A 16,056-nucleotide genomic window follows, 5' to 3' on the forward strand; every position below is an offset into this window, starting at 1 on the left:
TATTTAATAAATGGTATGTTAATAAAGAGGAAAAACGAAGATTTGTACTTCGATAGAAGTGGAATATTGAAGAATTATTAGAAATTGTATTAAAGAATTATTAGAAATTGTATAAAAGAAGTTACGATATTCTCGATATATTAACTATATGTGGTATAACTCATTATAGGATACGGGGGTAGAGTGAAAGACCGAACTACTACCTATTGGATAGATAAGCGTTGTGAGGTTGAGGTAAGTAAATAATTAGTATTATGTATATATGTTCTCTTTATTGTGATATTATTATTATATGACTTTGTGGTTCATGCTGATATTGTTTTATTTGAAAATATATGCGTGGTGAATGATTTGATTTGATTGATGATACTGTGTACGTGGAATGCAAAGACACATTGAAATATCATGTTTGTTGTATGTTGTGTTGTGGATGTCTGAAAATGAGAATGTAATGATATATTGTTTTACGTTACTAGTTGCTTACAAGAATGGTGATATGTGAAAATGAGGGAGTGGTGGATATTGAATATAATGATGGCGTGAATACCCCTTGATGTGTTGAAAAGCCTATAAGGCGAAATGAAATGAAAAGAGCTTTGATGCGATATGAGAAAGAAATGAAATGAAAAGAGCTTTGATTTGTATATATGTGATGTTGTTGGTTGACTATGTCGTTATGACGTTGTGAATACGTATGCATATTGATTAGATGATTATGTGCATTTGTATATATAAACACAGGGATTATATTGTGTCGCATAGTCAAGCAGAATACTTGGAGGACTAAGATACTTTGTTCGACCATTTCCAGGTCTCACTCACTTTCTCACACAGACACACTCTATGACAATATTTATATGCAAATGCGCTTAAATTTCATAAGATGCTTTGACTCTATAGAGAAGCAGTATTTGTGTTTCTTAGGAGCAATATCTTGGACTGGAACACGTTAACAATACCCCTAGAAGGCTCCTGTAGCAAATAAGGTAATCTATACCTTGTTTTATTTTCTTTTTTTTTCTTAATAAATTTCATTTTGTTGCTCGATGTTGATAATCTTACCGAAAGTTTTGCAGAAAACCTAACACTATGTTTGGTTTCATTTTTCACTTGTTTTGATGTGTTTTATGGAGATAGAGAGAGAAAAATAACGATACATACGTATGTTTGGTTTTGTTTAATAGGAGAGAAAAACTATTATTCATTGTCAAATCATGTCTCTTTTATATATATTGAAATATATGTATGAGTATGTATATAATTTTTTTAGTTGTAGGGCCTTTAATTAGTGTAGACTTATTTTGACAAAAAACAAATGAGATACTATTTGAAAACTTCTCAAAAAACTACCAAAACTTTCAAAACAAATCAAGGCAAACATTGTCCATGTTTTGGCCCATCTCGAAAATGAAGCGAAATTGAAACCAAATATAATGTAAAAATTTAATTTCATGCTACATGTCCTTTTAGTTATCTACTGAACAAATAAGTTGATTGTTGTATTATGAGCCCTGACCTTTACATGCAAAATGAAAACTTAATATGGCATGCTATAGAACACAAGACGTACCTTATTTGCTCTAAAAACAAAAACAAGGCAAGCAACGTACTGAGTTTACGAATTCATGACATATTTGTTTTATATCTGTATTTGCAGTGATATGTTTGTGTTTTCTATAAGAATAGTTCTAACTAAGATCTGCAATAACCTCTTCTTCTCAGTATCGCACCTCACATAACAAGCCTTTGAGGATTTACAATTAGGAGTGTGGCTGCTAGTGAGGTCCTTACATAGCCAGATCTTGAAAACTCATAAGTAAAGCATAGGAAAAAATGCAAGCAACCGCTTGTGATATCGCAAATGAGCAAATTATCCCCTAAACAAATAGCGATTTTTCTGACCATAATTTTTCTAGTACACCTGTTTGTGTCTTTTGTTGTAAGGGAGTAGTACTCCTTGTTTAATGTTGCTCTATTTGTAAGGGAATAGTACTCCTTGTTTGTGGCTTTGTTAGAAATTCTAGGGAGATAGCTCTCCCCGCTGTAACTATTTTGTGTATTTTAATATAGAATGATTGGGAACTCCGAGAAGCTCCCCCGCCTCTAGGTGGTTTTTGTTAAAAAAAAGAATAGTGATTAACCTCAAAATACAACAATTTACCCCCCTATGTTTTCCAAAATAAAGCAATTTACCTCCCTATATAAGGAGGTAAATTGCTTCATTTTAAAAAGTATAGGGGGGTAAATTGCTATTTTTTTTTTTGTAGAGGATAATGTGCTCATTTTCAATATCACAGGGGGTGAATTGCATTCACCCGTAGAACATTAGTCAAAGTTGAGAGTGTAAAATACATATTTGTACATATATTGGAGAGCTTCTCTTGATGTAGGGTTTCATGTCGATTCACATGTAATCCAACAGCTTATTGTCGGTGTTCTAGATTTGTGCCGTGGATGACAAATCAATTGCTTCAGAATGGACAATGAGGATCGTATTCTAGATTCGTTGTATGAGTTGTATATAGTACTTGTAATTGTTAATTATACTTGGCTTCATGTACATTACTGTTGGGAGATTGTCTATTTTTTTAATTGTATATATAGAAATATATATAGATAGATAGATAGACAAAGAGATAGATTGAAGAGCTATTGAAATTATTTCTGCTATTTTGCTTTATTATATTGTTTTAGTCTTGGCCATTGTGCAATTCTATCACTATGTTTTGAAACCTTCAATAACGTTAGAAAATTGTGGTGGTTTAATTGGTAAAACGTTACATGAAAATATTTTATGCTAGGCTATTAGGACATTGTGATGTCTTGCATTCCGTTAATTTAATCATTAAATCGAGCTATTGCCCAATAAACTAATGACGTGACCAAAAACTAAGGACAACCAGAAGATCAATTGAAGGTGTTTATGTATTGTCATTACTCTTCTCCTTGTGCTCAATCTTGCTTTTATCGCCCCCACTACCACCAGCTTCGATAAATCAGTAACTTTTAAAAATTACAGCGCAACAGAATTGTCTTATTTCTTATTTATTCTCATGAGGTCATTGTATTTGTTGGTTTTTGTTCTTGTTTTTGGTATTGCGAAATTGGTCTTATTTTAAGGTTAGTAGAACTAAAATTTTCTTATGTATAAGAACATGTGAAAGGACAAAGTAACAAATGAAAGTGGATAATTACCTTGTTCCTTGAGATTTAATGTCAATATAAATGTTCATTTAGCTTTTGTTATATATGTGTGATTTTATAAAATGTTAAGTCTGAAGAATTAGGTTTATTGAAAGAGATATGTACAATAGGGGATTTTGTGTAAGTTTCTTTTTCTTTTTATTGAGTGGGTGTTTATATAAATACAATTACAATATCACACCACTTTTATTCATTTTCGGCTCATCTTCGACATTAACCAAAACAGGCCACATGTTTGGGTGGATTTAATTCACTGAACTATGTGTATTTTGTTTTGTTTTGGGTTTTGCCTTGTTTCTCAATATCATATACAAAATTCATTTAATTACATTCTCACGTTTTTTTCCCATCATCGCTCCTCTCACCATCTGTCCTCTTTCGCTGTCAGGTTTCAAACTGCCATCGCCTACATTCTATGCAACAACCCGTTTTGCTGGAGATGGTGGGGGAACGCGCTCAACCGAAAATATATTACCTTGAGCATCCCTTCTTTGTGCGAAGCTAATTTTGGAGCTTCAATGCACGGTGGTAAGCACCGCAGCTGTTGCAAAAATTGATGGTAGAGATCAAGTAGTGGTGGTTGATTTGCTGGGTTTTTCTTGTGGTGGTGGTGGCAGTTTCACCCGTCTTCATCGTAACTCCGGTGGAAGTTACGACCGCTACTAAGCGGTTTCTCAGCTCTCCTGCAACGCAATTTGAGTTAGAATTCGGAGTTCTTCTCACTCTCTGCATTCTTTGGTAGAACTCTCTAATTTAGCAAACAAACATAGAGAGAGAAATGCATTTGTTAAATTCTATAGTACGGTACAATTTATTAACTCTATTCTATTTAAATATATACATATTTATAGATATGGTGTAATTAATTTAAATCCATTCTATTTATAAACATACTACAATTTCAATATATACTATTTATTAAAAAATGAGGTCTTAAAATAACTAACTTTTGTTATGTGTTTTTACTAATTCATAAAATACTTTATAATTATTTAAATAAATTCATCAAATATGTTATTGAAATAGTCTATTTGGGTGTTCCCTTTGAGATTCCCGGGCGTCCAGTGTTAGTCTAAAGCATAATAATCAACATATAAACACGCACAGAAGTGGCTAGAGGATTAAACAAAAAGCATAGAAACAAAAATGAAATTTTACCTTTTTGTTTCTATAGTTGAGCAACAACGTGCATTGTTTTCTTTATGTTCTCCCGTTCTCATCACTTTAAGATCCAAATTAGAACCCTCTAATTTGTCCACACCATGGAGGAGAGATAGTTCTTTTTTCTATTACTAGATAGAATAAAGAACAAGAAGAAAAACAACTCCGAACTAACACTATTGTTTAGTGTTTTTGGAATGTTTTATGTTCTACCATGAATCCAATTAAATGTAGAACAAAAAGGAGAGAAAAGAGAGCAAATTTTGTGGCTGAGATGCTAGTCATTCATGATATGTGTGTATTTTTGTATATTACATATAATTGAATTCAAAATTCAATAACTACCAAGTTTGCTTCCAAGACAACCTATAAACACACATGCATATAATTTTTAACCATGATGAAATAACAATTTCATTATCTTTATCTCGGTGCGGAGTTTCAATTTCTTCTTAACTTGTTCTCACCTCCCTCAAATGAGCTTGGACTTCAAGTATGGATCGGGCTTGATTTAATCAAATTAAATTAATTTTAGCCCAACTATGTCTAAAGATTCATTTAATCCAGTTAAATAAATCTAAGCCCAAACCAAACTCTATTGATCCAATCAATTAATTAAGCCAAATCAAACAAATAAATACAATTAATTTAAAGGTGTTAATCCATAAATTAATTAATTCAATTAATTAATTTTTTAGCTATCCATCAAATGGATTATTAAATAAATAATTCATAACTTATATATTCTCTTTGAATTAATTTAATCCAATTAAATTAATTCGTCTCTTCTCAAATTAATTCTAAATTAATTCCACTAATTCCATAATAATTTGTATGTGACACTTTAGGTCTATCCTCAACTAGACTTGGGCATTGTGTCTGACACAAATAATAAATTAAATCTAATTTAATTAATTATATTTAATTAACCATTAATCGAAAACGCCCGTCACCATAGGTGGCCGTCTAGCAACAGTCCATGTTGGGGTGAACATTTAGGCTCTCGTGTTCCATACAGGTACGGTCCTTCTGTCGATCATCTCCCGGCCTTAGTCTAGGGCATGGAATTGATCATCAGCTCGCATCCTGGACAAGGCAACTATGTTGAGTACTTGAGATGCTTTTACTCTATTAATCGACAAAGGAAACCATTTCCTATTCGACGAATCGATATGGCCACAGACTTAGAGAGTCTAAACCATCTCAGAGCACATAGGAGATATATCCATCATATACCGATAGGAGATGGATTTTATCTTGAAATCCCCCATCCTCAATACATAATCCAACTACACTGGAAAAGGCTTATAAAGACATAGTCATCTCTTGCCAGATCCGAGATATAGCCATCATATGCATGCAACTACAATGATTCCTCATGTCCAAGGACTAATCTTGTATTATCGGAGCCAGGAATTCAAGTCATACCGACTAAACCTCTAACGCTTCCATATGACGGTTCCTACGAGTCAATTCAATCAGTTAACAACCTTGTCAACTAATCCACTAGAATTGCATAGAAATCTCATGTATGTTGCCGATAAAACACGACACTCATCCAATGAATGCAATACCTAGTGCAAGTCTCTATAGGACTCTCGATCCCCAATCTCGAGGTCCTCGACTTCGAACGTTTCAGACCAACCCTCAGAAGTTTGTTTCATAGCTGCCATCCAATGCACAGTCAAAGTACATGGGTTATTCAAGTCGTCTGTGAGCATTTTTTTGATGTTAGAACCCCATTCAACGTAAATAGTAAGCCCATTAAACACATGGTGCCATAGATGAATGCTTATTACATTCAGCAAGATAATATCACATTCATAAAAATTGCTAAATGATACCAAAACCGCCAATCCAATTGGCTTTTTGGTCACCATTTCTAACTCTTCCATTTGACCTAAAGCCAATCGCCCATATCCCTCAGTCTTATCTGAGTGAGTAATCTATGATACCTGCTCGGTCTCAAAGGTCTACCATATTTTCTTGACCTGTGTCAAACCAAACCCTGCTTGTCTACACGAATATTCCAGATACAAGAAGTTTCAAACCTAGTTTGTACTCCATGTCGAATCTCATGGCTCCAAGCCATTCATCCAACACGATGTCCTACATCGCTTCTCCTTGTATCTTTGGATCATATTCCAATTGATTAGTCAGACTCAGAAACCTGTACCTATTAGGTAACTAAGGTGTTCTAGTCATCCTTCAGGACGCTAAAATATAGAGAGTTAGTGGAAGAATTCGATTACAAATGATCTTTGCTACATTTGACTCAGGTGTCTCTCCACTTGATTCCTCAAGGAGCTACTCCTCATGTCAGTTATCCAACAAAATCCAATTTCCCTTAGTATAATAAATGAACCTGTACAAATCTAGTTTGCCTCCCACTAGTCCCTTAATGTATACAAGTCATCCCATATACAAAAGTACGTAGTGGTAGCAACCTTGCGATGCCACATGGGCCAAGGTAGTTTAGTGATAGAACACGAACCAAGTCCAACAAGGTTCGATCCCTCCCTTATTAGAGACGCCGTTCCATTATGGCACTCCAAAGAAGAATTCCGCTGAGTGAGAATTCCATTCTCATTAGATACTTCAAGAACTCCCACTAAATACATATTACCTCGATCAGTCGAAGGATTTAATTTTATAACCAGTTTGGTTCTATACTTCGAGTCTAATTCTCCGAACCTTCCAAAGGTCCTTAGACTTGTAAACCCCCTTCTAGCTCTGTATATTTAATGTCTCATAGATGTCTAATTGGATCCAACCAAATAGACCATTGGCAAGCACACTTTATCCTACAAAGTACTTCTCGGTCCTCATATTTCTCAGGAAGGACTTGCAAGTTTGTAAACTCAACTTGTCTATTTATAGACTCATTTGAATTCACCAACTTCCTTATCTGAACTAAAGAAATGTGACCTAACTTCGCATGCCAGATCTGTGAGTTTATCTTTTTTATCCATTTTACTATTTATTTTGAGCACTCATAATCTAAGTACGAGATAGTGTTGAAATAATTACGTAAACAACTTAGCCGACAAGAATGACCATTCTTTGTCAAATGAAATAAACATCATTGATCGAAATCATGTAATCCAAATTGTCCAACAATGAAAAAAACATAATTTGATCATACTAGGTCACATAATTATATCCTATCAATTTTATCCTAACATGATCACTAACAGCTAAGACTATCTAGTCCTTTAACCACAGTAGCAACAACCCTGCCATTGCTAAGTTTCAGGACTGTTTGTCTCAGCCTTCTACTCCTTTTCACCACCTGCAAACTATATGCGGATCGGTGCTTTACTGGTATCTAATACCCAAAAACTATAATATACTCATGTTAAGGTTTAATAACAAATTATACCTTGATTATAGAGAATGGACACTCTATCTTCTATTACCCCTTTTGATGGCAATTAATGGAAACATCTTTTGGAATTCATGACTGCTAAATTGGCTTCCTCTTCTTTTTACCCATGCCCAGCTGGGCAACAGGAGTGCTCTGAGCGCTTGCAATAGCTGATTCTATCTTACTCTTCTTCCTCCTCCAGCATCTGGCTCCTTTTCCTTTTGCTTCTGAGGTTGAAGCCTCCCTTACCAGTACTGATATCGCAGACTTTTTAATCGTTTCCTTGTACTGGACCAACATATTTATCAACTCATGAAGGTCTTTGTCAAGGCATTTCATGTTATAGCTCATAATAAATAGGTCAAAGGAGGGAGGAAGTGACTGAAGGATCACGTCAATGAACGTCTCTTTTTCAGGATCAGCCTTGAGGTCTTTGAGCTTCTCCATAAGAGATAGCATCTTAACCCCATGCTCCTATACAGAAGACCCTTCAATCATCTTGGCATCAAAAAATGCTTTTATGACAGCATATCTAATATGCCGGTCCGGAACCGCATAAACCTGCCTTATGCGAAGCATTATCGATTGGATATCATAATGCCTGTTGTACTGCTTCTGGATGTCATTGGTCATTGACCCAGTATGATACTGCAAACCTTCCAGTTGTCCTCATGCCATTTCTCGAACGTCAAACGTTCTTCGCATGTGGACGCTTCCAGCAAAATTGAGGAAGAGACCTAACTAGAACATAGGTCTGGTTCTCAAAATCTAGGACAATCTAAAATTTTGCAGCCAATCACTGTAGTTTGTTTTGTTAAATTTATTAGTCTCAAGAACTGCAGTGAGTGGATTCTTAGACATCTACATCAAATGTAAACAGAATTTTAGTAGATTATTGTAATATTATATATCAAGTTCAAGACTTGGTCTTCAGTCATTCACTCGTCCCACTATTTCTTCAAAAAGCCCACCACTCTCATGTGGGATTTTCGGAAACTATTTCCTAATGGGTTTGGAGACCACAAATGCATTTTTCCATGCCCCGCTTTTACGATTCACATGGAAAAAGGTTTTATGGGAGGTAACCTATACCATTCTCATCCAATGAGATCAACAAGTTATTTTGCCTCAACTCTTCACGTGATCCGGAGGACTCCAAGTGAATCATGCTACTTAGCATTAGGCCCGACCCATCAACCGAACGAATTTCTCAACTGTCGCCCCCCACGATTCGTGAAACAGGGAAACATGAGTGTATTCCTTTCGTTTACAACAATAGTGTAGCTTTCTTCCATTCCAAACATGCCACGACTGGTGAGACCACAACTGGGTGAAAGTAGCATCCACACCACATTGTTGTGGATGGAAGGCTAGGATTTAATCAACCATTTGAATTTTATCCATTATGGGCCTAATATTTAACTTGGACCATCCAAGTGAGAGTTAAGTTTGTAGTAACCAAGATCTCATCATCATAAGATTTTGCAATGCATCAGTTTTAATCATTGAGTAGAAGAAGATGCATACTAAACACATCATACTTTTAATATTAAAACATATACTACATGCAAAAACAAACCTAGCACGCCCCTGTTGGATGATCACAAGTCCAATCCTATGTGACTGATCGAGCCCGCAGTGAGTCTATGGTCAATCTAGGGTGTAACATAACTATTACAGAATAGTAACCCATTATCATTCTGATGGCCCTTCCTCTTTGTTCTTCTTCCGTCATGAGCTTCGTCCAACTGGGCTAGGCCTTTCTCTCCTTGGAAGCCTACATTTATTCAAAATAAATGAACCTCATAATACTAACTACACTCATTACAACTGAAATTGAAAATTTTAATCAAAAGTTGGGGGAGTACAAAAGGAGGGAGAAAGAAAGTCTTATTATTTCGAGGCTAAAAACGAAAAAAGAAATTAAAATAAAGTGCCACGCAGGCCTCACCCAACAAAAAATTAAACCATAGGACAATGGGATTTGTGATCATCCCCATTGGTTATCCAATAAATAATAACCAACACATTTATATTAAATATAAACATTTTAAACAACTAAATACAATCCTTGTAATTAACAATAGATATCCAATATCATATACCATGAACATGATTAAATGAAGAAAATAAAATATTAATAATACAATTAAAAAAATGGATATCAACCATGCATCCAATGTACAATTTTGTTTTGTTTGTTTGTTTGGAAACCATTTTCAAATTAATTCAAGGCACAATTTAATTTGAAAACAATCTAATCTAACGAAAATTAAAATTTGCCAAAATTAATAATTTCAGAAAAATTTTAGAAAACAAGAAAATCCAATTTTCCGAAAAAAAGGGCACAAAACGGCCCAGCCATTAGGACATCAAATGGCCGTCTGATGCTGGCTACACGCACATGCGCCCCTGCCTGCACGCCACGGGCCCGGCCGGTAGGGCAGCAACGGTTCTAGTGCTCTGTTTTTCAAATTATGTTTTTTTTAAGTTTTTGCAATTAAAAACTGAAATAAAATCATATGTTTAAAGAAAATCAAATTTTAAAAAATTGCATAAATATCCATAATTTAAGAGCAAAATTAATACACATTTTCTAAACATATAATCATGTTACAAAGCCATAAAACATGCTTTTCAAAAGCATATTAAGCACGTTGTTCACGCTCAACTCATAATAACATGTTAATCCTAAAGCCACAACACCGAACCGAGCTCTGATACCACTGAAAGAATCGGTATGGCCCGAGAATTCGGTGGAAGCGTGAAATAAAAAAATTATTAATACGGTTCAAAGCGGTGTTCCCTTTGAGATTTCCGGGCGCTTGGTGTTTGTCAAAAGCATAATAATCAACATATAAACATGCTAGACTAGTGGCTAGAGGATGAAACAAAAAGCATGAAAACAAAAATGAAACTTTACCTTTTTGTTTGTATAGTTGAGCAGCAACGTGCATTATTCCCTTTACGTTCTCCCGTTCCGTTCACTTTAGGATCCAAATTACAACCCCTCTAATTTTTCCACACCACACCAAGGAAGAGATATAGTTTTTTTTTCTATTGCTAGATAGAAAAAGGACAAGAAGAAAAACAACTCCACACTAACACTATTATTTAGTGCTTTTGGAATGTTTTATGTTCTAACTTAAATCCAATTCAATGTAGAACAAAATGAAAAATGTTTTTGGAGAGAAAAGAGAGCAAATTTCGTGGCTTAGATGTTGGTTTGTATATTACGTACAATTGAATTCAAAATTCAATAACTACCAAGTTTGTCTCCAAGGCAACCTATACACACATAAGCATATAACCTTCAACCAAGATGAAATAAACACTCCATTATATTTGTCATGGTGAGGAGTTTCAACTCCTTCTTAACTTGCTCCAACCTCCCTCAAATGGACTTGGAATTCAAGTATGGACCGGACTTGATTTAATCAAATTAAATTAAGCCCAACCAAAATCTACAGAAAAATAATTAATTAAATTAATTTTAGCCCAACTAAGTCTAAAAATTCATTTAATTCAATTAAATAAATCTAAGCCAAACTCTAATTAATTGATCCAATAAATTAATTAAGCCAAACTAAATAAATTAATACAATTAATTTAAAGGTGTTAAGCCAAAAATTAATTAATCTAATTAATTAATTCTTGAGCCTTCCATCAAATGAATTATTAAATAAATGATCCAATTATTTATATATTCTCCTTGAATTAATTTAATCCAATTAAATTCTCGAGTTAATTCCAAATTAATTTAATTCCAGGTATATGATTTGTGTGTGACTCTTTAGGTTCACCCTCAACTAGACTTGGGCATTGTGTCCAACACAAATAATTAATTAAATCTAATTTAATTAATTATTTCTTATTAACCATTAATCGAAAACGCCCGTCACTATGGGTGGCCGTCCATGGCACTAGAGACTAAGTGAATGTTGGCGTGAACATTTAGGCTCCCGAGTTCCATACAAGTATTGTCCTTCCGTCGACCATCTCCTGGCCTTAGTCTAGGCCATTAATTGGCGTCGGTTCCCATTCTGGACTAGGCAACTATGTTGAGTACTTGTGATGAGTTTACTCTATTGATCAATAAAGGAAACCATTTCGTATTCGATCAATTACTATGGCCATAGTCTAAACCATCTCAGAGCGCGCAAGAGATATATCTATCATATACTGACAGGGGACAGATTCCATCTTGAAATCCACCATCCTCAGTACATAATCCAACTACACTGGAAAAGGCTTATAATGACCACATCGAAGGCACAAGATCTCTCGCCAGATCCAAGATATAGGCATCATATACATGCAATTGCCATGATTTCTCAAGTCAAGGACTAATCGTGTACTATCGGAGCCGGGAATTCAAGTCATACCGACCAAGCCTCCAAGGCTTCCATATAACGATTCCCGCGAGTCAGTTCAATTTGTTAACAACCTTGTCAATTAATCCACTAAAATTGCATAGACATCCCATATCTGTTGGCTATGATACACGACACTATTCCAATGAATGGAATACTTAGTGCAAATCTCTACAGGACTCTCGATGCCCAGTCTCGAGGTCCTCGACTTGGAATATTTCAGGCCAACCCTGAAAAGTTGGTTTCATAGCTGCCATCCAATCCGCAGCCCAACTACGTGGATTATTCAATTGGTCTATGGGTATTTGTTGTAACGTTAAAACTTGGTTCAATGTAAATAGTAAGCACAACAAACACATGGTACCACAGATGAATACTTACTACATTTATCAAGAAAATATGACATTCATAAAGATTGCTAAATGGTTCCTAAAATCATCAATCCAATTGGCTTTTTGGTCACCATTTCTAATATGATTGTCCACTCAATTTTCCTTGAAGGATATGGGTGAAGCTTCCTACATCCTCGCCATCATTTATATCATTTCACTTGATGCTATATAAGTGTTAAAATTGACCAAAATGCATAATTTAACACAATGGTTAATGTATATTAATATTTTCAGTAAATTATATTAGCATCCCTTGAGGTTAGGCCAGTTTACACAAATGCCCCTACGTTTTGCAAAATTGCAAATAATGGAAAAAAATAATATTTTATGCAATAATATTTCACAATTTAGAAGTAAATGCAGAATGCAAATAATATTTTGACAAAAATTACCAGAATTATTGGATCTTGTGATATAAATACTGCTAATGCAGTTGTCTAATTAGATTAAAATTTTGATTAAAAACAATTAAAAGTAATTAGTTTAAAATCCTTTCATGTCACATCAATAATGTAAAAATGAAAGACATCATGATATGTATACTATACTATAATAAAAGAAAATTAATTTACCCATTAATTCATTTCTTCTTTTAAAACAAACTTGGGTTAGATTAATAATTTACCCCTTAAAATTCATTTCTTTCTTTCAACCCACTACTTCATATATCTCTCACCCATTCTCCATATTTTTTTCCACACACATGTTTATATATTTAATAAACCCATAATTACCACTATTTCTTCTCTCACAAACTTCTTTCTTTTTTTCGCTACTCACCGTACATTTATATCATTGCACTTGATGCTATATATGTATTAAAATTGACCAAAATGCATAATTTAACACAATGATTAATGTATATTACTATTTTAGGTAAATTATATTGGCACTCCTTGAGGTTAGGCCAGTTTACACAAATTCTCCTACCTTTTGTAAAATTACAGCTACAACCCCCAAGGGGTGTTAGTGTGTTCTGTAATACTTTTCATATGGTGTTTCTGTAAGTTTTACATTTGAATAGGAGTATAAATATAATTACAATTATATCCTCTTGACTTGTAGCTGTAATTTTGCAAAAAGAAGAGAATGTTTGTGTATTTTGACCTAATCTCAGAGGATGTCAATGTTATTTACCCTAATATTTTTATCGTAACTTTTTTTGTTTGTCCACACATCGCATGTGCGTGAACTGCTAGTTGTAATAAATAAAATAACCAAAATAAATAAAACTAAAAACATAGAAATTCGTTAAAATTAAAAAAAATGTACAAATAATGCATGATTAATTTTATTAAATTAGAGTTTCTCATAAAAAATTCCAAAAGTAAGGGACTATGATTGATTAATTTTATATATTATATTTTACTTTCATTTCACTACAAAATCATCAAATGTCACTATAAAAAATCGCGGAATTTGAAACGGCTACATGGTTGTTAAAATACACACGGCCTCAACAATTTTGTATCGGATGGAACGTGCTAACGTTATTGATTGGGAATTAAAATGTATTTATTTTGTAATGGCAAGAACCATTACAGAAGCCGTAACAAGTTTTCATTTGCCTAAAACCGTTATAATTTATTGACCGATGCTGATTTGCTATGGTTTTTATAATCGCTAGTGTTTTTTATTTTTTTTTTTGTATTGGCTTTTTGGTTAAATAAGGATCTATTACAATGGTAGTGAGAAAACCCCCCGAAAATTATACAAGAAGATAGCATTAACAAGCCATAACATTAGAGACGGATTTTTGTAATGACCATTACAAAGTCCATTACAAAATAACGGCTTCATTTTCTAATGGCTAGTCTTCAAGGTTATATTAAGAGTTCCAAGTATATGTGCAAGTTGTTTTCATTTCATTCCATCTATTGTAGAAATTCTTATTAACCACACACTCTCAACACTCTAATTTTCGTACATATAAACTTGATTAGCTTGTAGATTATTACTCAAATTTTGGAGTGTCAACTAGTACAGATCATCTCTTAAGTTGGTTGCCCGATAACAACGGCTAATTTAATACTTTATTGTGTTTAATTATATTAATTGTAGATTGCTTATTTTAGTTTTTTTTTTCGGTAATGTAAATTTCATTAAGTAAAAGGTATAATCGTATAGTACAACAATGTTCAAAGTGAGAGTTCTCCCTCGAAAAGCCAAGGGATACGCCATCTTCTATAAAGCGCACAAGAACTAACAGAGGGAGGTAATGTAACACTAACTATCCTCTGCCGAACATCCTCTAAAATAAAAAACGCTAGCGAGTCAGCCGTCCAATCCATCTGCTCAAATCGTCGTTGGTTGCATTCTCGCCATATATGATAGACACAAGAAGCCTGCAATACCTGATATGCCGCGTTTATGAGGTGTTTCCCTCTCCATTTTATTGTTGCCCAAGTAATATCCCTTAGCCAATTATGATTCGGCCAACGAAAACATACATACCATTTAAGATTATTAAGCATCATTGAGAAAACCGACACCGAAAAAACAAATGATTATGTGTTTCGCCACTCCTTCACACAATATACAGGCATCTATGTGGGAGAACCATTGTTTATCGGCCGTGGAAAGTTTCTCCTGGATGTCAAGCCATAGTATGAAGTTATGTCTCGAAATCTTGAAGGAACCCAAAAGTAGTGAGGGCTAGCCTACCTTGGGTCCTGATGGGCCCAGATATCGAGTAGACTCTACAATAGGTAGACCATCCTTATAATGCCATGAAATGGGATCATTCCCTTGATAGATTGTGGGTAGCGCCTGTAGTATTTTCAAATACTCAATGTAACGTGGATTGATAGGCCAGTGCCATTGCCCATCCTGAATAATGTGACTGAGTTTCTCCAAAATGGAAATCGGTGAATTAAAGGGCCAAGCTCATGCCACGGATCCTGCCAAAGATATACCGAAGACCCATCTCCAAACTGATATTCCACCGTCGGCCTTAATAAGGAGCGTAGTCGAAGGAGCTTCCTCTATCCCCACGAACCCCCATGGTCTAATACTGTCCAAATGGATGTCTCTCGTAATCATCCCTGGTAAAGCCATTCCAAACAAATGGATGTCTTATCACACCGTATCACATCACAAAGCTTTTTGCAAAAATTAATGGGCGGTTTAAGGTAGCAATGTCACATAAGCCCTGACCTCCTTCCTCAATCGGCCTACATACATCCTGCCACGCTACCTTGGCATAACCACTGGTCATCGTACCTTTCCACAAAAAGGCTCTCAGTCGCTTCTCAAACATCTTAACCTCATTCTAAATGAGTAAGACATTTACAGACTAAACACATTGGAACTCAATCCAACTCTCACTGATCTTAGGCTCATTTTATCAAATCATACCTAGTATGATCCTTTGATATGCCGAATATTCCAGTTATTGAAGTCTTAAACCTAGTTTGAATTTCATAGTGAATCCTTAGGCTCCAAAATATTGGTTCTAACAGATGTCCCACATCGCTCCTCCTTATGTCCTATTGGATTGTAATCCAATTTCTTAGACAAACAAGGAATGGCAATGATCAGTTAGAGATAGTATTACGAA

At 34.7% G+C, this 16,056-nt stretch overlaps 1 pseudogene; it reads left to right on the forward strand.

The window, feature by feature from the left end:
* LOC105178817 overlaps positions 1-16,056 on the forward strand; it is a 149,942-nt pseudogene that overhangs the window by 3,497 nt on the left and 130,389 nt on the right.

The sequence above is a fragment of the Sesamum indicum genome, unplaced genomic scaffold (genome assembly GCF_000512975.1).
Source record: "Sesamum indicum cultivar Zhongzhi No. 13 unplaced genomic scaffold, S_indicum_v1.0 scaffold00106, whole genome shotgun sequence".
Lineage (NCBI taxonomy): Eukaryota > Viridiplantae > Streptophyta > Magnoliopsida > Lamiales > Pedaliaceae > Sesamum > Sesamum indicum.